The sequence below is a fragment of the Numenius arquata genome, chromosome 7, assembly GCF_964106895.1.
Source record: "Numenius arquata chromosome 7, bNumArq3.hap1.1, whole genome shotgun sequence".
In the NCBI taxonomy this organism is placed as follows: domain Eukaryota; kingdom Metazoa; phylum Chordata; class Aves; order Charadriiformes; family Scolopacidae; genus Numenius; species Numenius arquata.
Window position 1 is genome coordinate 22,185,069 of NC_133582.1, and position 26,540 is coordinate 22,211,608.

The window sequence follows — 26,540 nt, forward strand, 5'->3', positions numbered from 1 at the left end:
CCATATTAGACATGTACATAAGTAACCTTTTTTGCAAGTACTAAGTGTCCACCTAGTTCAGCTTACATCCACGTTTGCTGGCTTTAAATAACAGGAAAAGAAGGTTGATTCCCTACCTTATTACTTTCTGTGTCCAGATCTCTGTCTTTTTTAATCATTGCCTGTTTTCTATTGGTATCATTGTTGCTTTCCAAGGCAATGAAGTTGTCGTATCATAGCTACAATAATGTAGTTTATTTATAGTCTTCTGATACCAACTGGCTGCGTACTGCTTGCGTTTTCTATTATCTGTGGTCATTTCCTTTTGTGGATTCACAAGATGAAAGTGTTGCCATTGTGGTTTGAAGGTATCTTAAAAATAATCTTTTTTATTTTGATTTTTATTTTCTTCTAAGAAGATATATCTTGTGTGGCTTAACGTAATGGTAGAAGATAAAGAAGCCTAGAACTTCTAGCTACCTGCATCCCAAGGAAACTGTGCAAAGTCCTAGCTAGATGACACAGAGAGGAAACTCCTTTATCCAACCTGTTAGCCACCATCATTGGCATAAAAATAAATTACTCATTCATGTTCTGTGGCCCACAGAAAATAGGTTGCTAGTTTAGGTATGGAAAGCTTCAAAGTGGGGATTAGGCATATAGGAAGACTTAGAAGGCTAGTTAGCAACAGTCTTGTGTGCCTTGCCCATTGCTCTATTTCTGCTACCTCTGCTCTTTTCAAAGTAGAACTCGTATTTCTTATCCTTAGCATAAGCAATACATTGTGACGCAAAATCGCTACACTTCACTACTAGTGCCAACTTCACCTTCCATTTTATAACTTGATATGATGTAGCTTTTTTACTGGCCACCGTTCAGCGGCTGGCAGGTGGCTGATGAAACACTCAGTGGACTTTTGCATCTGCTGTTCCATTCTTCCTGTACAGGCTTTGTAGGGCGTGCATTTTCTCCTCAAACGTTACACTTCAAAATTGCAAAGGACTTTTTCTGTTTTGTGATCCAGCTTGCATCAAGTTGCACTACCCTGCCATATTTGACTGATATTTTTTCATTTGAAAATACACTGAGTGGTTTGTTATTGTCGCAGTGACAGTTTTGAGTAGGGGTGTATCCTATGGTAGTTACCAGATGTGTCACTTCTTGGTGCCGTGCCAGCTAGTGTTCACCCATTAAAGGGCTAATTAAAATAAGGAAGCTTTCATATTTTGGATGCTTTTAAAGCATCAGCAACACCACCACCATATTAGTAATGTACCTCACAGTCTTACAGTTTTCATGGCATACATTATTAGAGGCAGGTAATAGTACAGGTAATAGATGTTTATTAGAAACAGATGGATGGCTTGCTTCTGGTTTTTGATAGTGAAAGGAAAGTGCCACCTAACAGTTGTCTCCAGTGGAAGCAAAGGCTATGTGCTTCACTGCTTAGGGCTCTCGGCAAGACTGAGGATGTCAGCTATTCTCCATGCTGGAGTATTCAGCTGTTGTTTGGGTGAATTTTGGTAGGTCTCAATCCTCCTTGTTCTTCAGGTCCTTATTTTGAAAACTAAGATAGTGGTATTTCATGACCTTTTGTGAGAATTTTTGTATAAAAGGCACAGTAACAGACTTCCAATTTTTTTTATTTATTTAGGCAGGCTTGATAATGACCACAGAGGAGGAGAAAAATTGAAGAGGAATAGCTGAGCAGGATCAGCACATCAATAGCTATCCCAGGATAGACAAAAGTTACCCATCGCAAAGGATGCATAAATGTAAACTGGGCCCAAGGTTTCTTGTAGTTGCATTTTATCCACAAATACTTGACTTGTATCTTAGTTTTGCACACCCCGCTTTCCCGTCTTTATCTTGACGTGTAAGTGGAGCCTTTTACAGTTTTCAAAATTTTTGAACTTGTGTTGTTCAACATTAAGCTTATGTAGCATATGCAATGAGATTAAAATGAAAAAAATGGATAAGGAGTTGTAAATAATCAAAGTGATTCCGTTTTATACTCTCTTAATTCTTTTGTCTTTCCCATTTGCCACTAGAAAGCAGCTTTTTACAGGACCTGAGAAGAGATTACTGTCCTGCAGTGTCACTGAAATTTAAAGGCGGGATGTCTCTGAAATGATTGCGTTTAAAAGTAATTTTATAAATAAGTTTAGGCAATATGATTTTAGATTATATTGTTTTGGTTCCTGACCCAATTTAAATCTTAACACTTTCAAAAGTCTGAAGGCATAATATTCTGTGACTTAAGGACAAGTATACATATTCTTGTATTCTTTCAATGGGCATAATTTTAATACGATTTGTGATTTTGCAGTAATTTCATTGCAATTTAAATTGAAAAAAAAAAAAAAAAGCTGTAAGCTGCTTCAAATGGAAGATTGAAAAAACCATACTAGATGAGAACAAAAGATCACCTAAGCACAGAAACTTGCTTCAGGTGGCAGCCAGTAGCAGTTGACTAGAGAACAGTGCAGGACCCCGCAGATCCTTGCCATTTCCTCAATTTACCCTCTCAACTTTCAGCAATAGGTAATTATAAGACTTTTTAAACCAAATAAAAAGTTTGGCCAGACCATCATTTTTAACTGTTATCAATGGACTAATTTTCCATAAAATTCTCTAATTTTTTTCTCACCAAAACACGAAAGTCTGTGGTAATACTCTTTCTGGTTTCATTAGTCACCCTGTGAAAAAATATTTCCTTTTTTTGTTTGCTTTCAGTTATTCTCGCATCATTGCAGTTTGCTGCCTCTGTTGATAGTACTGAGAGAAATAATAAAACTTGTTCCCTACTTATTTACTTTATATCATCCCTGATTTTAAAAAGTTTTTCATATCCCCCTACAGCTCTCTCTTTGCTGTCTTTAAGAGTCAATTGGTTTAGTCTGTCTTTAGAAATCCTCCACTGTTCCAATCATCACTGTTATATTTCTTTGTACCTTTGCAATTTTAACTGTGTCTACTACTGCAGGTGTGGTGCTCTCTCCAGTAATGCAGTTCTGTTTCATTGCCCACTTTTTCTTAATGATTTCTGAAATTTGGGGTTTGTTTATCATCAAGCTGGCATTTTATGATAACTATCTGGAATAATTTTATAATTTCCTGAGAAGCACTAATTAATTTAGAAGCATTCACTGTGTATGTTAAATATTGTTTCCCAGGCAGGTACATAATTTTGCATTTATCAGTTTATTTCATCTGCCATTTTGATGCGTAGTCATTTGGTGTTGTGATATCCTTTGCAACACTTTGCTGTCAATTTTGTCTACCTTGCAAAATCAGATAGTTAGAAAACTTCAGCACTTCCATACATATCCTGTTCTTACAGCATGCTTTCTTCAAGTCTTCAGTATTGCCAAAGTTTTGTGAAGGAACAGGTATACAGGGAAGATTCAATCATTGATTCATAACATCTTTCAGTAAAAGTAGTGTTGATTCTGCCACAACAAATTATATTCATCAAAATGTTTTCCAAATTAATCTAATTGTAGTCTGCAATACAGGAAGAGATGAAACTGGTTGAATAGTATTTGACCATATTTATACTCCATCACATTGACTGCTGATAGAACATTAACTGGTGTCCTGATCTCCTTTTAGGAGGGTGGAAGAGAAAGTCCAGTGTATAATAATGCGGAAAAGTGATATTTATCATTTCACCTTACAGGTTAAACTGTTACACAGAACAAAATATTCAGAAACATTTAAATAAGATAGGAATTTAATCATTAGAGAAAGTCAATGAAATCTACAGTTCTAAGGGACTTCGTCTTAAAATCAGGATTTAAGTACTGCTTGTTTTTTTTACCCTGAGATTAAAAGATTCCATGGGGAATCTGTGGAACAGCATACAGCATGACAGTTTATTCACGGACTATCGGCCATATCAATTAATTTAATAATGATTATAACTTTTTCAGACTAAATGGATGGATCAGGTTCAGTTTGTCTCCCTTGGGTAACTGCACTTAGTCAGACCAGATGTGCCTCTGGAGGCCTTCAGAGACACACTCTTTCATTGAATATATCAGAAATTTGGTGGAGTTTCAATACCTAAAACATAGACAGAAGTTAGGGTCCTAAATTAGGTAGACTGGACCTCACCTCTGCTTTCTAAATAGAAGTTATCACTGTGATGGGCCAGTGTCGTCTTTTCTAGGAAAGTAATGGCATTACATGGGGAAGGTTTATTTTCTCAGCTGTAAGGGTTTTACATCCACGTGTGTGGCGAAAACTACTTCTGGGCAGGGGATGAAGGAAGAGCCTTGATCACAGTTTAGCAACATTCAGCACAGGAGGGAAGGCAATTTCACCTACAGGAGGGCAACTATGGAGGAAGCACTATTTCCTACCTGAGCTTCTCACAAAGTGTGTAGTTGAGCATCATTTCAAAAATATCATAGACACTGACAGTCATTGGCATCTCTGGGCAGAAATCTGCTGGCACTTTGGTTAGTTGCCTGCAATACAAAGCTGTCTTTACCCCGGAGTTTCACTTTTTGGCATGATTTTCTTTGTATAGTGAGATAAATTAAAGGAAAACGTGATGAATCCTGTTTTTCCTTCCTATTTTCCCAGATGTGCACAAGCTTTGTCTATTCCTTCTTCTCTGCAATGTTGAACTACCTGTCAATAGCAGGGCATTTTGAATGGGCATTGATCCTTTCTTTGTTTGGCTGCAGTAGCAGAGCAGCAGGGGTGAAAGAGGTTTACTCTGCTTTGGTTATTTTTTTACCATTCGGAAAGAAGGCAGCTCTCATTAACGTAAGTTCTTTTTCCACCTAACTATACTGCCCTATTTGCCAAGGAGGTCAGTTGCCTGCATCTTTGTTGTAAATGGAGTTCTAATCAGTATGTCATCAGGCTAGAGATAAACCACAGGATAAACCATTACCCCAGTCAAAACAGTGCCCTGCAACACAAAACAGGAACCAGCAGGTGCAGCATTCATTGCATAAAGGTATGCTCTTGCTTTAGCAGAGTAGCAGCACACACAATATTATCGGATTATCTTTTCTTGAGTTAAAAATACCTTCTCTAGAGAGGTCACCTATACCACTAAGAAATGTGCAGAAATTTGGTGTTATGTAAATGTTATCTTTTCCTATTGTTACATTAATAATAGGAGTCTGCTTTGAAAAAGACATTGTAGTTACCCTCAAATACTTTTATTAAAATCTACTGTCTAGCAAGTCAGTAGACATGCATCATTTAAAGCACAGGCTAATATGATCGTAGCAAAAAAGCTCCACTGTTTGATTTTTTACAATCTTGTGTAATATAGCATACGTTATGAAATTAATTGAACACTGTTATCCTTTCTCTCCTGATCTAATCCACACTAAATTGGTCAAAAACAATTATAAACACCTCTTTTTTGACAGGTCATGATTGGATAGATGATTGGGTTTTGTATAATTTGAGGAGGTCATTTACTAACAAGCCAGAGCATTTAAAATGGCTAGATTTAAGCAGCTAACCTAACATTGTCAGGTTTTTTTTTGTTCGGTTTTTTGGTTTTTGTTTTTGTTTTTTTTTTTTGCTAGGCACTGTAGAAGAGTCTGGGTCAGGATTTAATTTGCCTTTCATAGTCTATCACAAGGCTCATGATTATTTCTTACAACAAAAAATTCAGTGCAACAAATTAGTAGATTCTGCTAGGTTGGTTGGGCTGCATTCCAATTCCTGCCTTAGTGATGCTGGCTGCCTTCAGCACTGCCAGCACAATAATTATTGCTGAGTTTTCTAGACCTCATCAAACCAGCAAGGTGATCACCCCCTTGGAACAGCTGGGGATATGAGGTATGGAAAAGTGGAAAGAAATTGCTGCGACTCTGTGCTATCATGCCAGCAAGTACCACTTGAATGATAGCAGCTATTGGCAGGGCTAGGGCTCTGCTGGAGGAGAGCTTGCAGCAGTTCTAGATTATAGCTTTTGCTGCTTCCAAGGAGAATTGCTGTGGGCACTGAATTAAAGAAAGCAAATTGGAAGGTGAGGAAAACGAAGATTTTCAAGGCAAATGTAGAAGGGGAAATGATGATTTGTGACAATGAAGCAATTTTTGTTTTCCTGTATGTGATTGGCTCTTTTATGAAGGAAAAAACTTCCACAAACACTATGTCAGCTATGCAGGTTTGTTAGGCAGCTCTCTCCAGCCTTCATCACGTAATTAAGGTACCAACTGGTGTCAGCAAACTGATGTCATTCTTGTTCCAATACAGAGAAGTATACTACTATTTGTCAGTATTTTACCATATGAAATACAGAAACAAAGTGAAAAAAAAAAATCTTACTTTAGATATTTATCAATATTGTCATCATCAAAATACCTGCTGAAAGACTGCTACTGTGTTTGAGTGCATATTTTGGATAAAAAAATGAGTTTAATCCAGGACACTCGACACTAACCTTTACACAAAATAAGTACCCAATAAAAATCAGAGAGTTTAGCCTCAAATTAGTTGATGTAAATTAGCTCTGTGTAAATCAGAGAAGTGTTATTGACTGCAATAAACATTTATGCAAATAAGAAGGCCCATTATATCCCTTTTTAGTATCTCTGTTTTCTGTCCTCTTTCTCCTTTTTATTTGAACATTTTAATTTTGATCCAACCATATTTTATTTTCTGGACAATCTACTCACATGGAAGTGTAATATTTTGACACCATTCTCATTGCTGGGATACAGTGGCACCTGCTAGCAGTTCACTATGGAATATAGCAAGCATTCATCATGTGTTGCCATTCATCACGTGTTTTCATGCCTTGGCACAAAGTCTTTAGGTAGAGCGTTGCATCTATCCTATTCCTTGTCCCTCACGTTTTTAACTTCTCAGTCCTAACAGACTGGCAGTAGAGCTTTGTGATTCACTATCTCTTAAGCTGGAACTTTATTATAGTACTCCATTTTTCACTGTTACCTTGTATGTTGATAAGACTTGACTGCAAACAGATAATATTTCAGAAACAATGTATTTAAGAGGACACATTTGTATGCACACGTGAATGGGTATACTAAAAAGAGGTCAACATACAGTATTAGTATATTAGTCATTATAAACTAGCTTTTTATTCATTACATTCGTCATCAGGGATAGGGAAAAGGAATTGCCAGCCTGCCTTTTAATTTTATTATAGCTTGAATGTTGGAAAAGGCAAGAAAATGAGACTGCAGTCTGTACTGCTTACTTATATTACAGAGGCTGTGCTTTCCACGGGCAGGTGATGGGGTTTGTGTTTCTTTAAAACAGAGAGCTTAGGGTCCAACTCCTTTAAAAATATTTTTTCATAAAACCAGCAAAAACTTCCTGTTTTCCTTGAAACGTTTAATGGGATCTTTTTGAGGGCAGTGTCTGACGGACTCACTCGAGCTGTCCACAGGGCTTGGAATGGGGACCCCTACCCCAATTGCCCAATGACCTCAGGTTTTCCTGTAAGGACTATGACAGCATAGAGCGTTACATATGCTGCCTTTTTTTTTCTTATAATCATGTTCCAAAGCAGATTGAATACAAATGGTGAAATATTGAAACTTGGTGCAAATTGTCTGGCTCTAATCAATGATTCTTTAGTTGAATCAACAATCTTGAATGAGCCTCTGAGAATCCTCCATTTTATTTACGAAAAAAAAGCTTCACACTTAGGATAGAAATTTCGGTTTGTGAAACTGGGTTGTAGACAACAATCGGTGTTCCCCAGCTGTGGCTGAATGTAAAGGTGCTGGACCTAGGTCACTGCACATCTGGAAGATGAGATCTGAGACCTTGTGCTTGTCGCTGGGACTCTGGTGCAGAGAGCAGATGACAAGTCTGGCTCTTAAGGTAGCCAAGTTGCAGAGAAGGTGCATTGCTGCCTTCAGCACTACTTGGAGTTCCCTAAGGACTAATGGCTTTATACACAGATAATAGCAAAGTTCAGGAGCTAGAAACTTTTCTGACTATAACTGATGTCAATTATCTCACTTCCATAAAGTGGTCTGCATAGTTTAAATGTCAGTTTTCAGGTTGTGCCAAGGCATAAAAATGTAGCAAGTGCTTCGCATATTCTATATAAGACTAATGAATATTCCAGCAGGAGCATCTTAAGAGAGAGATTTCTATAAGGTCAGACAAAGTCAGCATCCTGCTTATCCAGGTTTAGTTGTGGAATGCGTGACTATGAAGCAAGGAGCCCTCTGTGCCTTACAGTTCAGACATGGATTAGTTGTCGTTCTTTCTCTTGCTTTGTGGGCACTCTTATATGCATGAATACAAGTAAAACCACCATAGTGACTCTAGAGTGGCTATTTTCACTTGATATAGTCCTCTGATACCAAATGCCTCATTCTTATTATCACATCACTCAGTCCTGATGAGATAGTGAGTGATTCCTGCCAATACCACTCAAAATTATTTGACTAATGACTTTTTTTACAGGTGTGCCCTTCCTGCTGAAAAGGAGGGGAGACTAATTTTTCATTGTTGTTAGCAGGCAATTTTTTTCATGTATTAGACCACATTCTATTTCTGGCTGAAGAAACATACACAGAAGACAGTTTCACTACCTTAAGTTAAGATACCCTAGATAGATCCTCTTGTCAACTCCATAACAGCATTATCACATCTTTGTTTACAAATGTAATATACTGTAATTTGAATGACTGTGTAGAAACTAGTTGTATATTTGTGAATGAAAGTGAGACCTGTTTTATTGTCAAATATTTCCAAAAAGACAGAAACAATTTGAAACTATTAGATAAAAGCTAATCTTTCTGAATGCTCTCTGAATGCTTGATTTTGCCTTCAGGCTTTACTGCAGGCAAATTCAGATTGTGCAATTATAAAATATTATTAAAGCTTAATTCTTTTCTCTTTTTTTTATGTTCAGAACTGGTTCAAGGCTTCTCAGCAGCATCAGTAAAATTGAATTTTGCCACCTTAAAGATAAGGTGTGGGAGCCAGGGCTTTGATGTTCTTGATGGAAGGATGCAAAGGAGAGAGAAGAATAGGGATAGAGCAGAGAGGTGAAAGGGAACCCCTTAGAGATCAGTCTTGGTCTTCCAATTGTCAGTGGCAGAACGGGAGAATATAGGGCTGAGCACGTTGGCAGTGTTTAAACCTATTCCCTCCAGTGGTCACTAAGCCATCTACTGTGATCCTTCCTTTGGCCGCAGTCATAGCTAGCCTGTCTCTGCAGAGCTTTGTCATAAGCAAAACAGGCATTGAGCCCAAGACCATGCTTATGACCTACCTAACTTTGCAGCAGGTAGTCATATGAAGAGCACTGCCTCCAGTAAACACTAGCATCCCAGTATGTTTAAGTGGTTTTGTTAATCCTTGACCCTATCTGAAGCTTGCATCAGTAAACTGCAGAACTTTAGTAGCAGGGTCGGGTAGCTGGGGCGGGCACTATGTTGCTGTACTGCTTCCAGGCCTGAGCTGACACACCCAGAGATGTCAGCCGTATCTGCCCTGCACTCTCTAGTTTCAGAAGCATTGTGGGAGGAGGCAACCCTCACATCTCTACCTGTGATACGGACCTGCACTCGTGAATACTGTAAATCTGGCCTTCTAAAAGTAAAAATCATATCTAAGCAAGTATGTTACACTGTTCTTATATAGTCTCTCTTTGTTAGTAAAGTTGGGGGCCTTTGGATGTTTTTGTGCTTGCAGCTCATCTGATTTTGAATGTTCCTAAAAAATATACGGGCAGGTTTTACTAAATGCTTTTTTACACTCCTAGGTGGGACCTGACAGCTGAGTATTTTGTGTTATAACATTATCTTGGTTTTAAGGTAAAAAGGAACCTCATAAATTGACCCAATTTATCAGTTTGAGTCTGAACCATTTTTGTGCACATTCAGTCCTTATCTTCCTGGTTTTGTTGGAGTGCAAATATGTCTTATTAAAATAATGCACAAATTGTTATTACAAATTTTCATGAACAGGAAATTAAATACTTTATAGGGATTAAAACTCTTAGCACCTCTAAGTTGTTATTACTTATGTTCATCCTGTAGCTGAAATACTAGCTTCATGATACTTAGCCTCATGGGTAGAACAGTTTACATGAGACTGATTTTTCAAATTTTCTTTCAGGCATGCAAAAGGATGTGGTTCTGATACATATCTAAGTCTTGTTACTGTTGGCCAGCCAGAAATAAGAAACTCCGTAGTCTTAAAACATACACACGTACACACACACACAACATTTGCTGTAACGTGATGTTAAGATTTGTGATCTAAATTGTAGCATGAACTTAAGACCCCAGCCCATTTAAGCTAGTTATTGGGATCAAGTGTACAGTTGTATTTAAAACAGACGAATGAACTGAAATACTCTTCTGGTTTCAACAGTACTGAAATCTACTATACCTCAAATTCTGAATTTTTGTTTTAAGTTATTAGCAAAGGTGAATTTCGTCTTGTACATTAAAAAAACCTATAGACATCCAAGACACAATTATTTCTATCGCTTAGTGTAGTTCTTTAAAATGTGCCATGAATTCAAGTATTTGCTCCAGGTTTCAAAATTTAACATAAGTGCAACACTTATTTAATTAGGTTTTTATCATAATTCTAGCAGTCTGGTTCCTATAAGGTTATTCTAAAAATAATTTTGGGAAGCAGTATTAAAAATACCAAATCCCCCCATCTTAAATTTTAGTCCAATCATATACTTTAAAAATTCCCCCCCACCTGTTTTTCCCCCTCATTTACCTCTTTCATGGATATTGGTGTTTCATAACTTGTGTGGAGAAAATATTTTGCAAGAATAGAACTTGTTGATCAAGCATTTTGCCAGCAATTTCCTCTTTTTTTTTTTCTGCCTGCTTGCACAGGAGGTGATTCTTTCAGGGAAGTACTCGGAAGACGGGGTTTTGATTTTGTTATTGTTTGAGTTGCTGGATCTCCATGTATGTATGCTGGAGTCTAAATGTTTATAAATTGTGAACATAATACCCTGAAGATATGTTCAGTGCACAGTAAATAATTTTTATTTAAACCGTCAGCCTCACCAGCTCAGGTTTAGCTAGAATCTTTCTTATTTTCATGTCATGAGTAATAATAACTGAAGTGTTATTTAGATAACAGTTCTGCTTCTCATTACTACATAACAGGAAACCTACTGTAGAGAGCTTGTATTTACCAGGTTTTTATTATTACTGTGTTCAGTTAGGGAAGGCAGCAGCTGAGACTTAGAATACACTCTGTACCCATGGAAAGCCCTGTTGTCCTCACTAAGTCACAGCAGAAATCCACTTGAAGACAATAAGATGCAGGGATGTGGTCTTACACAGGATTTTTAAAAACTATGATTACCTTCTTATCAAGTGTGGTAAAGGCCTATTCCTTCTCTCAGCAGCATCAAACGGATTAAGGACAAGGGGTTAGTATTACATATGTGATTCCTTTGAGGAACCAATGGACAAGTGGAAACGAATTCCTTCTTGATTTTAACTTGAATTACCTGTGCTTGTGATGGTTTTTATTAGATGTGCTGAGAACGTCATTGTGTCCATGGCTCTTCACAGAACTTCATTTTATTTTTCCCTTTCTTCTTACAAAAAATTCTTTTTTTTTCTTTCCCTGCTGTCTTGCATTAAAGGACTTGACTCGCATGCATACGCACACTTGCAAATGTATAGATGTATTTTGTATGGATTTGACTTTCAAAATATTATTCTGTTTTTCTGCTGGGTAACTGTGGAGAATTCATTGGGTAACTAGGCCCTTTATCTCAGGATACTATCTGAAATTTTCATGAAAAATTAAATGAACCTCTTTAAGGAAGGGTACAAATATATGCATTCTGCCTCAAAATGATGGAAGTTCTGGGGACGGCTTATCTGGGGGTGTTGTACGTGATGCAGGTAGGCTTTAGCATTAGAATTCTTTCATAAGCCACAGGCCCAAAATACTTGTATTCATTGTGGTCTTCTTAACTTTCTATGCCATAGAACCAAGAACTGAAAGTCATTAAAAAACTGTATGTCTTAACTTAACACAAGCACATGATTAGAAGCTGTGGGCATCTGATGCAACACAATTGAGCTGAGGGGACTTAATGAGTTACTGATTAGAGCTTAATTTCTGTAGCTCATTCTTAGCCTGCACCAGTCATGATATAAACTGCTGTTGCTTAATTCTCCTTCACTGTGATTTAAGCTAATACTCTCTTCTTCCTTTGGAGTGAACTGAGAGCCTGTTACCATGACTCAGCTGGTGAGTCCATCAGTTGAGTGTGACCCTGTCCCCAGGTCCCAGCGTACTGGGTGCTTCTGTGCGGTGTGTGCTGTACAAGGGCCGTGGCTGGTGGGTGCCGTACATACCTGCTTGTGCCTGTGTGCACTTTAATTTCTATCAATGCAAAGTTTTGATTCTGTATCATTGTGAAGTAGTCGTGGTTGAGTTTCTTCTCAAGGAGCTTTCTGAGGAAAGGCACTTTGTCATTTTCCATTTTGGAGTTTGTGTTATAAATCATCTTTTGACTGGTTTCTCCTTTGTGGTTCCTGTCTGAAATTTTAGTCCAATCATATACTTTAAAATCATCTCAAAATGGTTTTCTTTATCCTCTGGAAATTCAATTCTTAGATCCCTCAAGGTCAGTAACACTGTTAACCTATTAACAACCAGACTCTGACAAGAATCTGGAAATAGTTTGAGCTATTACAACTTGACAGTATACAGGCTGATTTTATTTTGTATTTATTTTTAAAACAGTTGGCAGAAGTCTGGAAAAAAATAATGCATTAGTAAAAATGGTTCATTGTAATTACACTTAACTCTTCTATAATTTTATCAGTTTTTACATAAGATAATCTGTCTATGATATTTTATTTATTTGGAAGCCTAAGAAGACAATGTGGTAGATGTGTATTTCCTAACATTAGGAACTGACTCTCTGTAATCCTACATTTTGGTTTCATTGAATTATTAAAATGGAGTGGAATTAAAACTTATTTTTCTTCTCTTACCATAGCGTACCATTTTCATCCCAAACATCCATTTTTCCTCATTCCTGTTCTTATTTTAAACTTTTGTTTCCAGAAGAACAAGAAAGAAAATGGAAAATTCTTTATCTCTTCCTAGACTTTAAAGATTAATATTTCTTTGTCACAGCTTTTTTTCCTTTCTGTAATGTCCTTGAAACATCATTAAACATCTGAAGCTGGTGGATATGATTTGGAGAAAGAAGTGCAGTTGTTTAACCAAAAACTTTTAGTTTTTAAAGTAAAGGAAAAAAAGATTTTTCAAAATGAGGTCTAAATTTTCTCTTGCTATGTAAGGAAATCCCTTATGATTCTGGCATCTGTGGAAGAGGAGGAAGCTACATAATACTGTTTTTAATAGATTTTGTCAGTACTTTGTCCTACTTTTCACTTTTCCCCTGTTAGAAACATGGACCCAATGAATTTTTTTAGTTACTGCATGTAGTAAGTCCATATTGTTTTTCTGTTTATCCATGGGTTGTTTTTATTTCGTCTTCAACTTCATCTCTTCAGGAAGTGGGAATAAAGGTCCAGTTCTATCCTATATTTTCCATTTGATAAATCTGCAGTGCACCTTGCTGCCGTAGTCTGATCTTCTAAGGAATAGCAGATGCATTTTTGCAGCATTTTATCTCTGCACAGTCTACCAGAACACTGCCATTTCACACATCCAACAGTACCCACACACATCTGATTCCTTGGAGTAACAGGAAAAAGTCTAATAGCAAGTCTGCCTATGGCAAACATGAGATAGATACACAGAGACAGAGGTGGTGCAGACTCGTCTCCTTGTTCTGCACAGCCAATATTTACTCACTGCCTTGTGTGCCGTGTTTTCCAGTAGGTCCCCCGACCTGAAGTTTCAACATGGCCACAAAATCTGAAGGAATGGTCACTTGGTACTAAAGAAATTCCTAGTCATTAAAAAAAAATAAAAAATAATAGTATGTAGGGGTGTGGGAAGTGAAGATTCACATAGAATAGCCATTTATCCAACACAGCTCCATAAAACAGCTTTGGTGGAACTACTGTGTCTTTCACAACAACAACAACAAAAAAAGACAACCCACCACCAAAATAACCCAACACAATGTACTTGATGCATGATAGTGCAGTTTCCTTTTAACTTAAAGTTGCAACAGCAATATTGGGTTTTCTACTTTTTTATATCATTAACTACTGTGCTGCAATTTTCTTGTATAATTGGCATAGTTAACTGTATGATTTCCTACTGGTTGAATGATTTGCATCATCCCTTCTATTTTTTTGCTTGCTGAATGCCTACTGTTACTACACTAGAAGCTTGTACAGTCTAGACTATTTTTGCTACTGCTTTGCTATTGTCATTTACTCTTTGTTCAGCTGATGGAAATAAGAGCTCTGTGCTCAGAGTGAGTGTTTTCCCTTTGTTACTTGTTTAACAGCACTTAAGGTGCAGCAGGTCTTTTGCTGATACCCCTAATAGACTTCACTCAGACCTACATAACACTATGCCACATGTTGGTCTTTTTTATATAATTTACTATGTCAATAGTCAAGGAAATATTTTTTAATGATAAACTTAGAAGTACAGGGAGTTTGAGATTTGATGAAGTTCCTAATACAGCTTGGCCTTCTTTTTCTTTCTTTATCACATTGTCACCATTAGGATATTACGTCTTGGAATTCTGAGAACTCCGCTATGATGTTGCTTTGCTAAGGAGAGTTGTAGGGTAGCACAAATCAGTTCATTAAGATCTTGGATGATGTAGGGCCAAAATACCAAGACTGGCTGTAAGGTGGATGCATTGTGTGAAGGGAATCTGTGTTGTAGAGAGGAATTCACTGGTTGACATGAAACCCTGAACTTTCACGTTCAAAATGATACAGCAGACAAACTTCCCCAGATTTATTTTGAGAATCCCTATGGCTGGATACCAGGTGCCCACCAAAGCTGCTCTATCAGTCCTCCTCCTCATCTGGACAGGAGAGAGGAAATATAACAAAAGGCTCATGGGTCAACATGAGTATAAGGAGAGATTATTCAGCAATTACTGTCACAGGAAAAACAGACTCAACTTGGGGAAATGAGTTCATTACCAATCAAATCAGAGTAGGATAGTGGGAAATGAAACCAAAATCTTAAAAACACCTTCCCACCACCCCTCCCTTCTTCCCCAGCTCAACTTCACTCCCGAATTCTCTACCTCCTCCTCCTAGGCGGCAAGGGGGATGGGAATGGGGGTTGTGGTCAGTTCATCAAACGTTGTCTCTGCTGCTCCTTCATCCTGAGGGGGAGGACTCCTCACACGTTTCCTCTGCTCCAACATGGGATTCCTCCAATGCCAGACAGTCCTCCATGAACTTCTCCAATGTGAGTCCTTCCCACAGGCCGAGTTCTTCACAAACTGCTCCAGTGTGGGTCCCTTCTACAGGGTGCAGTCCTTCAGAAACAGACTGCTCCAGCATGGGTCCCCTGTGGGGTCCCGAGTTCTGCCTGCAAACCTGCTCTAGTGTGGGCTCCTTTCTCCACGAGACCACAGGTCCTGCCAGGATCCTGCTTCAGCACAGGCTTGCCACTGGGTCACAGCCTCCTTTGGTCACCATCTGCTATGATGTGGGGTCCTCCACGGGCTGCAGGTGGATATCTGCTCCACTGTTAACCTCCATGGGCTGCAAGCAAGGGAATCTCTGCTTCAGTACCTGGAGCACCACTGCCCCCTTCTTAGTGTCTGCAGAGTTGTTCCTCTCACATATTCTCACACCTCTCTCTGGCTGCAGTTGCTGTTGTGAGGTCCTTTTTCCCTTTCTTAAGTATGTTATCCCAGAGGTGCTACCACCAGTGCTGATGGGCTCAGCCTTGGACAGTGGTGGGTCTGTCTTGTCAGCTGGCATTGGCTTTGTTGGACATAGAGAAAGCTTCTAGCAGCTTCTCACAGAAGCCACCCCTGTAGCCCTCCCCACTCCACCTCCCCACTACCAAAACCTTGCCACGCAAACCCAATACCCCCTATCTTAAAGTTCAACATATGCCAGTAAGTACTATATAATTAAAACTCTTTACATTTGCAATGCTGCTGTAAGGGCAGGCTGTCTTTTCACTGGCAAGTTTTCCTACTTAATTTCAAAAAGAAAGTAGTGTTGTGGCAGTGCAACTGCAGCATGAAAAATGAAAAACTCTCCCATATATGATGCAAGAACAGTGATGAACAGTAGTTAATTATTCCTTTAGTATTTGATCTCAAAAGGTGTTATTTTTAAATGAATGGAGTGTGTGGCAGATACACCTAATTCAATTAATCTACTGTGTAATATAAACTGAGTAAATAGTCACCTGTCATCTATTTAATCTTTATAAAGAAACAGACTGCTTTTTCTTTCTTTCTTTTGTGTGTGTGGTGTTGCCATTACTTTTGTTTTCGTTATTATTTTTATTTTTTTATTCACATTTTCATGAAAATCATCTGTTCGCCTTTCCAGTTAGTGAAATCGTTGGAATGGTGTCAAAGAAACTCCTTACCCTTTCTGTCGAAATTCACTTCACCATTATGCTGCCTTCTAATATTCACATCAATATTATCTTTATCAAAACATGCCATGCCATTCTGTCTATGGGTAGGGGTGCAGTGCTGTATTTTGATATAACGTCTGAACACATAGCTAAGGGACACCTACTATTTGAATTCTGGAATGATTTCTAGTGATACTGTTAGAAATGCAGTTTTTCTCCTTTCTAACTTATCTGCTTGGAATGGTATTGTCTGAAAACAGTCATCAACAGCCCAAGATTGTCCTTAATTCAGTTTTTAAAATTAAAGATCTAGAGTCTTGGGTAACAGCTTATATTCAGCTGGTGTTTGTGACAGTGGGAAGAGGTAAACTAAAGTCATCACCAGTAGAACCAAGTTAAAAAGTTGCATACGTTTTACAGGTTAAAGCCCACTGCCAGCATAGCTAGGGATAAAGGGAAGAGAAAAGATCGTAGGTAGGGAAATAGTGGAAGTAAAGAGACAGGACTAGGCTGAAGAATGGTATTTGGAATGGAAGCAAAGTACCTGAGAAGATGTCATAAGTCTGCCACTTATTTTCAGCACCAATACCCTAGAACACTATAGCATTTACTGGTGTATATAACAAAATGATTTGTATTTCTTCTTCTGCAAGCATACCATCCTACTGAATGGTTTAGTATCTCTTTAGAATTGCCCCCATGAATATTTTAGCTAGCTGAATGTAACCCAGTAAACCGTCAGTGAGAATTGCAGCTTTCATTAAAACAAGAAGGCGAAACATTACAAATTCATTTCATTTTACCGCTGACCAAAGTATTTTTTTAATTCGGGACAATTATCTTGGGTATGGAAAGGGGAAATGCCCTAATAGATGTTTTCTGGTCTGTTCTAATCTATCTTTGCTTTTGCTTTTTAATCGTAGGTTTCTGTGCTCGAGAGGCAGATATTTGACTTCCTTGGTTATCAGTGGGCACCTATCCTGGCTAATTTTATACACATTATTATAGTCATACTTGGCTTATTTGGAACCATCCAGTATAGACCTCGTTACATAACAGGAGTAAGTATTTAATTTTATTTACTTATTCTGATGTGCATTTAAAAAAAAAAAATTAAAAAATGGTATTCCAAACTCTAGTGCTTATAAATCAAATAGAAATCTTATCTTGGTTTAACTTTCTTCTGTACTATTATATATTTACTTATTATACTCTTGAGACACCTACAATAATTAAGTGGTAATAACCACTTATACAAAAGTTGAAAGTCAATATGATCACAAACTACATGACAATATGAACTTTCAAGAGTGAAGTCAGTTTAAAGAATTACAGGGATTTAGAGCTAGACTAAATTCTAGCCATAAGTTTCCTAGATACACTGGACCTCCCCAACAGATCCATGATTTGTTACAGTTACTCCTTATTGTTATTAACTACCGTTGCTGAAGGGCCTTTGTTACATATATCATGCCTAGAAATTATAGTCTAAGTTGAAAATGAAGTATGAGAGTATGGTAAGAAATGCAGTTTTGATGGTTATGGACTGAGGGCTCCAGAATAAAAGTAAGGATTTGGATCTTTATGTTTTCAATCCATTTCTTTTCTTTATTCAGCTACGTCTCATACATAGACTCAGTGTTGCTGTACTCTCTGCTACAATACAGTATTAATGGAATCCTCAATTCATATGCTGCATTCAGTTTTTTCCCCATTTGTAGGTCTATAAAAACAGAATGACACATCTGAAAGCCATCATTCAGAACACCTTTTTTTAGAAATAGATTTGCATAACAATATTTCTATGAAAATTGAGTCTTAATTCAGTTAAAGCTTGTATACTTTTCAGAGACAGACAGCAGTTGAAAAGATTTGCCCGTACGTAACCATATTTTCATGTCAAATGAAAGTAACTTCACTGAATCTGCACCCACTTCTGCAAAGTTTGTTTCCTGTTATATTGTTACTTCATATACTAGTGATCACTCAGGAGATAGAAAGGTTTTGCTCATACCCCTGTGCTGCCAGCCATATTGCAGTACTGTGATGCTAATAGTAATACATTAACATTTCTGTCTGTGTTTCTATCTCTGTGACTTCCTTTATGCAGGAAATGTGTGTCCACATGTAAAATGTCTTCATGCATGCACACAATTTAATATATTCCAAAACATATGTTATCAAAACTGAAATATATATATTTTATTTAATAAAATATAAATATATATCTTTATATTTTAAATATAAAAATATATATTTATAAAAATATAAATATATATATTTAGAGTGCTTCCTTCAAGTCACAACTCTGGGAGTCGCGTGAATGTGAACTGAAGTTTTCTTCTTCCATTTCTAGTGCTTTGAACAGCGAAAAAGGCTTAAAAAATAATAAATCCAAGCATCAGTTAAATAAAAAGAGTAAAAAGTTCCATCCCAAGCCTATTCCAAGTCATAAAAAGGAGCATGAGCATAAAATGCTCATCGGAGCTAAACAAAAAAGCTAGATTTAAATGGGATTTTCAATAGGAGTAGAGAAAATTACCTGCTATGATGATGAGTGCATTGTGAATGGGGAGGAATACCAGCCTTATAAATAGTTACCATTCACATGAGTTTCTGGATGATACTGTTTGTGCCATACCATCCTACTAATTTTCACACATATCTTTTCTTAGAGCTCCCCCTCACCCTCACTATGTAGCCCACCTGGCTTTGTGAGTTTGCCTCCCTGCATCTTCTCATTGAATTGGATAGAACCAATCTAAGATCAAATTGTCTTGCTCCGATTTTATAATAGACACCTGAATCTACCATCTATCACAGACTACTTAGATGAGAAAACAATGATGAAACTTTCATCCTTCATTTAGTTGGATCAACAGGGGAGTGTTGTGATTTTTTTCATTTCTACTGCTGCACTTTTTGAAGAGTATCTAAAGTCAGGATGGGGGAAATGGTACTGGTCACTGGATGGAGAGATAAGGGAACTGCATCCTTTTCTTGAGTTCTGCTGGGCCCAGAATAGGCACCCTGCTGAAGCTAGGCAAATCTCAGTGGTGTTACCTGACACCAGGAGTAAAGTTATGAGTTCAAAGGTGAGAAGAAAGACAACAGCCTATAAGCCTGCATATGTGTAGATATGAGATTTTCAGGTGAGTGGTTGTTAAAACTCAGATTTCAAAAGATTCTGCAAGGGTCAATCTATCTTGAGTGGACCCTACAGGATCCTTAATCCACAGTCAAATTAGTACCTCAAGTATAGCTTGCTTCAACAAGACTACAATAAATTTTCTTTTTACTGTGCATGCTTCATAAAGGATATCACAAAAATGTTTTCCAGAGGTTGTCAATCATAGGTTAAAGAGAGCAGGGAGGTTTTAAGGTGAGATTTAAAGAAATGATTCCGTGGCTTAGGTCGAAGAGGAAATAAGATTTAGAAAGATGGGACACCACAAGTGAGCGTGTGTCCTTGAACTTGCAAGAGTCACAGGGAAGTTTAGAAGTGGGTGAGGGGAATAGGTGACTGTGTGGTTTCAGGCCTTGGAAAATAGTTCAAATTACACGGGGTGCAGGAGTTGCAGTGGATGACGAGGTCAGGAAATTGAAGTTTAATATCACCAGAGGGGTTAATCTTAATACAGGTTCAGTAAGAACACATTCATTTTTGCTTGTAAACCTAAACCATTAACCAATAAATGAGCAATTGATGCAGGAGGTAAAACATCTGTTCTGAGGGTGGGAATGACTGTCTGTTCAAAGATGTCTTTTCAAAAGATAATAATTAAGCCATTTTTTGTGAAAACAATAATGATAAAAGGACACTTAACAGCACTGTGCTGAAACAGAGAATAAGGATTTCAGTAGGAACAAAGGTTAGCCAGCATAATGACTGAGATGTAAATGTGGTTTTTTAGCAGTGCTGTTATAGGTCCATCAATGCAAATGCCTGAGAGGTAATAGCAATGCAAATTACTAAGGGTTCTGGAAAGAAGCACTGCTCTTCACCTGGGGAGGGCTCTGTCTGGGGGCTCGGTTTCTCTCTGTTTGGTTCATAAAAGAATTCCAGCCATGCTGATACGCTCAGCACATATTCCTCACTCTACTATGGATAACTAGTCGCCTGACTAATCTAGTGACTTTATACAATGGAGTAACTGCATCAGTAGACAAGGGAAGATCTATGAATGTAATCTATCTAGACTTCTGTAAGGTCTTTGATATAGTCCCCCACAGCATTCTGGCCATTAATTTGGAGAGACACGGGTTTGACAGATGGGCTATTGGATGGATAAGAAGCCGCTGGATGACCACAGACAATGAGTTATACTCAATGGCTTAATGTCCAAGTGGAAACCAATAACAAGTGGTGTCCCTCAGGGGTACATACTGGGACCAGTATTATTTAATATCTTCATCACAGACATAGTGGGATTGAGTGCACCTTCAGCAAGTTTGCTGACAGCACCAAACTGAGTGGTGCAGTTGATTCGCTGAAGGGAAGGGCTGCCATCCAGAGGGACCTTGGCAGCCTTGAGGACTGGGCCCACGTGAACATTATGAAGTTCAAAAAGGCCGAGTACAAGGTTCTGCACCTGGGCTGGGGCAATCCCTGAAGTCAGTACAGTCTAGGGGATGAAGGGATTGAGAGTAGCCTGCTAAGAAGGACTTGGGGATACTGGTGGACAAAAAATTGAACATAAGCCAGCAATGTCTGCTTGCAGCCCAGAATGCTAACCATATCCTGGGCTGCATCAGAAGTGTGGCCAGTGCATTGAGGGAGGTGATTCTGCCCCTCTGCCCTACTCTCCTGAGACCCACTTGGAGTACTATGTCCAGCTTTGGCTCCCACAGTGCAAGAAAGATATGGATCAGTTAGAGCAATTCCAGAGGAGGGCCAGGAAAACAATTAGAGTGATGAAGCACCTCTCCTATGAAAACAGGCTGAGAGAGTTGGGGTTGTTCAGCCTGGAGAAGTGAATGTTCCAGGGAGACCTTATTATGGTCTTCCAGTATTAAAGAGGGCTTATAAGAAAGATGGAGAAAAACTTTTTACTAGGGCCTGTTCTGCTGTTCTCTTAACATTTCTACAAATGATTCTCAGACTATAAGAAGGACAAAAAGTCCCAATTGAATGTCATTCTCTCTTCCAAACAGAGGAATCCACCTGACAGGTGAAGCCTACCTTATGGTTCTCAAGGGCTACAGAGGTAGCACTGTAAAATTAAGTACTTTGTTTCTTCACTGCCATGGGAAGAAGATAAAGGAATGTCTAGTGGAGCTTGACAGTGACATAAACAGATAGAGAAAAACTTTGAAGTGAATTATGAAAAAAAAGAGTTTGAGGAAAATCATGTCTGAGGTAGATTCTGCTGTAATTTCCACTGCTTATTTGTACCTTCTAGACCTGTTATATTTACTCCTTCTAGAATTAATTCCAACAAAGAGAGAATTTTTGTACAATTCTGTAGGTTTTATTGAGCAGTCTAATAGACAAAGCAGTCTTAAAGACAGTGATGAGAAAGTGAAAAAGCATTTGCACTGAAGAATAAATTCTCCTGCCTTGAGCATAAAGTGAAGATCCAATACAAATAAGAGAGAAAAATTTTAATTCAGAAAGAATTACCTTGTTTCAAATCTGTGATAGTAGGAGATTGTAGAAATTGTTTTCTCATGATTAATTAATTGCACAGTTCAAGTGAACTTTGATCATGTGTGAAGCAAAATTATGCAGTGGACAACATGTTACTAACATTTTCCCAGGGATTAATTTATCCTTTTCTAGTACTTCCTCCTTTTGAACATTATAGTAACACACCCTAATAATAGTAAATGTAACAGGGACTCGTACAGACCACAATAGATTAGCAGAAGAGAACAAGGATCTCAGTTTGACATAAAGCAAATTTGCAACCTTTAAGAGCAAAAAGAATCTTGTACAGGATAATACCTGGTCACATTAAGTCTGGGAGGAAAGGATAGATTATTACTGGTACATTACTTAACACATAATTGCTGATATATATTAAAAAAGAGAAAGAGGCAATTACCTTATGTCTGAGCTTCTTGCAGCATCATCAGTCTGCCAGACCATTAGGCCCCAGAGAGTATAACTGAGTTAATATATGTCTTTTTAAAGACTAGACGTTGTCAATGGCTTCAACATCCCTACTGGGAAATACTTAATGTCTTATATGACAAGTAGCCCTCAGTCTACCAGATCTGTTTTGGAGTATTTCAGTTGTATATTGCAATTTAGTATCTTCCAAGTTTTTTAGATGTTTAAAGTAATACATGAAGGTGTGCAGAAGTTCATCTATCATATGTACATACTATCAAACATCTTTAATCACGCCATAGAAAACTGTAAAGCCAAGAACAGCAGGGAGCCTGCAGTTCTAGAGCTATGCTTTCTGAGCTACTTTTTTGAATTTTAAAGACAGGCTCCATATAGTAAATGATTTGGCCAGAATTTTTGATGAGAAAACATTTCAGGAGACCATTTTACTAAATCTTGTAAGAGAACCACTTTTCCATTCTTTTTTTCTGATGAAACAGTTATTTATAGTAAGAGAAAAGGATTCTTATGCTTAACATTTTTTAATAACTGAGTTCTGAGATTGATTTACCTTATTGACCTAATCCGATTTATTTTCCAGATACTTGTTTTATTTAAAATAAGAAAATGCCTGTACTTAAGCTCAGTATAGGCATTATTAAAAGATGTATTTTACTTCTACTTTCTTTATAGCTGTTGGGAAAAAAAAAAAAACATTTAATAAAGTGGAGGATGAAATTAAATGGAATGACCATTGTACTTTCAGGTCAGCCTTCAAGGCACAAAGTTCTTGAAGTCTATGAAGTCAGACTCCTACCTGAGACTGCTCTCTATAAGCGGGTTCCTCGAGAAGTACTTTTGTCTCCATTCTAAGACAAATAATTCACTTGTTCACCTTGATTGTACTTATGTGATGATTTATTGTGTTGCAACTAAAATGTAGACAATTATTTATAGAAGGAGGCACAGTCATGCAAACTACTATGCTTTACGTAACTTTTTAGAGCAAACAATTTGAAGACATAAGCAATAATCTTCTGCATAATCATTTTGAACTAATGCCCAATAATACTATAAGTACAATTAAGTAAATAAAGACCTTGAACATTTTAGTAGCAGCTTTGTCTGTTGGCTGTCACAGGAGACTGTGAATCAGGATACTGATTCTGTTTCAAAATGTGCCATTGGCAAGATGTTTTGTTTGCTAACATGTCGTTCAAGCACACATAATGATATTCCTCAGTTTGTTCCTTGATTCAGTAGTTTGCTATGGATAATAATGAATATGAATGTTTATTCTGTAGTTTTATTTATGCTTTTTCAATGTATTCAGTTACTGAATACAATATTGCTAATACTCAACATAGATTTCTGGTAATTTTAATTTAAATTAACCAACAAAATAGCTATATAAATAAATAGATATTATATCTATTTATGTCTTGAGGACTAGCCTCTTAAACTTGCATTTCTGGCACAAATGTTTGAAAAGACAGAATTTGTTTTCTGCAAATATCACTAATACAAGCAACAGAATGATTAGAACTATTATTTTTTAGGATATTCTGTCACTATATTTACTAAAATCTTTCCTGAATGTGAACCAGAAAGCAAGCTGAGCAAGACTGAAGTAAATCCACTTAAAATTGGAAACTGTACTTGTATGAAACACTTATCAGTATCAATGATGTTCTCAGTGTAAAATTTCCAGGATTGATTGGTTACAGTCATGTTGAAAATATCATGATGCAAGTTGATTTGTATTTCAGTACTTACAGGCCAGATCAAACCAGGAAGTGTGTGACCACAGAGGTTGTATTTCGATGTTAGTAGAAAAATCTGTATCAGTAAAAACCTAAGTAATGTCTAAAAAGTCATTATAATCCAAATGTATATATACCTACTGGAAAAGTTAAAACAGAACAAAAAAGAGAGTTGTCTCAATGGCAGGCGATAAAAGAGAATGTTGACAGAATAGTAATTTCCCCAAATAGTAAAATTCCAGAAATTAAGCACTATATAATGAGTGTGTGCCTTAAACAGGGAGGACAGAATAGCTATTTTATTTGCGAAGTGCGTGTGTATAAAGTTTTTACACTCGGGAAAGGAACAAGTGGAGGTACTTTTCCTGTAGTTTCAAGTCACAGTAATATAAGCACACTACTATTATATTTTCAATCAGAAAGATAAAAAAGATTCATTATATACAAACTACACGAAATGAAGATGATAGCATCTCACAAAGTGGTCGTTGTGGAAATCTCTGTCCAAACCTAAATAGAACAAATGCTCAGTAAGGCCAAACAAAATAGTTCTCAATGTTTTACTCATTTATTCTTGGGACTGTTGATTAAAAATTAGTAACATAGAAAGTTTGCCTTCAGTTGAAAGTAAATCAGATGAGTTTGATCATCAAATAATAGTGACTATGATATTAGTGGTCACTGTGCCTCAAGAAATATCAAGAAACAAACTTTTATTACTAATCCTCATCTTGGTGAAAAATGGGGAATAAAATCTTGATCATAGTTTAGGATCCCCAGAGACTCCCAAATTAAAAAGGAGACAAAGCAAAGGAGAAAGAGCACACTCAAATGGCTACTTAGTAGAGATGGTTAACTAAAATAAACATCTGTGTGAGAGTTTGTGTCTGATGAAGTAAATTAAAAAAGAAAATTACTGAAATTGTAATAAAGCATAGAATTGTATAGAAGTAAGAAAAACCTTTGAAGAGCAAATTGCATGACCAAGAATGATAGCAAACATGATGACAAACACAAAAGTACAGAATAAAAATAGAAAACTTAAAAGAGCACTAGGAAACCTTCAAAATGAGTGTTGCAGAACCATTTTTGGGACACTTTACTAAAGCTCCTAATCATAACGTGAATTAAGACTACTACAGTCTTGGACAATTCACCTCGACCCTGAATTAACCCCAAGTTTCATTCATGGTTTCATTTTCATTATGCCAGATAAATCGATGCTAAATGAAGCACTGGTATTTTATGGTATAGTAATTACTGCATAGGGGCACTTTCATGAAATGCTTTCTGTGCCATGAATAGCAACATGAATTCTCCTTAGCATTTTCCATGATAAGTGTTCGATATCAGTAACATTCTTTTCATTACAGGATGTATACTAAATAGTTTGGTTGAAGGATGCTTGCTGTTTGTCAAAGCACACCTTCCTAAAAAGATACTCTGTCCTGGTCACCTTTTCAGTAATCCTCAGTCTGATCTTGTCAGTGTTTTCTGAAATATCTCCATGTTCGGAAGTACCTGGAGCAAGAGCATGTTATTACAAGTTTTTCTCTTAAAAATTCTTATAAATGATTACTCATAAAGGTTTGGATGTCATGGGAGAGTGGTGTTTGGGATTCTTTTTATACTCTGTCCTTTCACTACTGGATGCTACCTCCATAAGAATGACCTTTGTAAACTTTGCTAACTGCCGTTTTATTGGAGAGTTTTGTTCACTTCTGGCAGATGCTGTGAAAAATCGGTAGGGATGTAAGTAGAAGACTGCCCTTTGGACTTTAAACAACATTTGCTGAAAGGGATTTCAATTCATGGGGAGGTATGCTGTTTAATAGAGTGCTTTTGCTGCTGTTGTGTTAAAAGATTAGATTTTAGTATGTTGTGGATTTAAATGTGCTTTCATTTATATTTAAAAGGACAAGCTCAGCAGTTTACTTTTGAAACTGAATCTAGCCTACTTTATGGTAGGGGTGGGAATGGGAAGGGAGTAAAAGTGAGTGAATAGCTAGCTGGTCAATGTCATAGCAGTAGGGGTTCAGCTAATCTAAAATTTGATTCTAACACCTTGCACACATGCGGAACTTGAACAAAGAAAAGCTTAAGTATTCCAATGGTCAAAAAGCCATTCTTTCTTTATGCTTATTTGTTAGTTTATTGTTGGAGTATTAAATACCAGTTTAAAACAGATAGTCTACTTTTTTACCTGATAATCAGTCCAAAAAGGTAGTCTGGGCTTCGATTACACTGGGCTTTTGGTTTTCACTTCT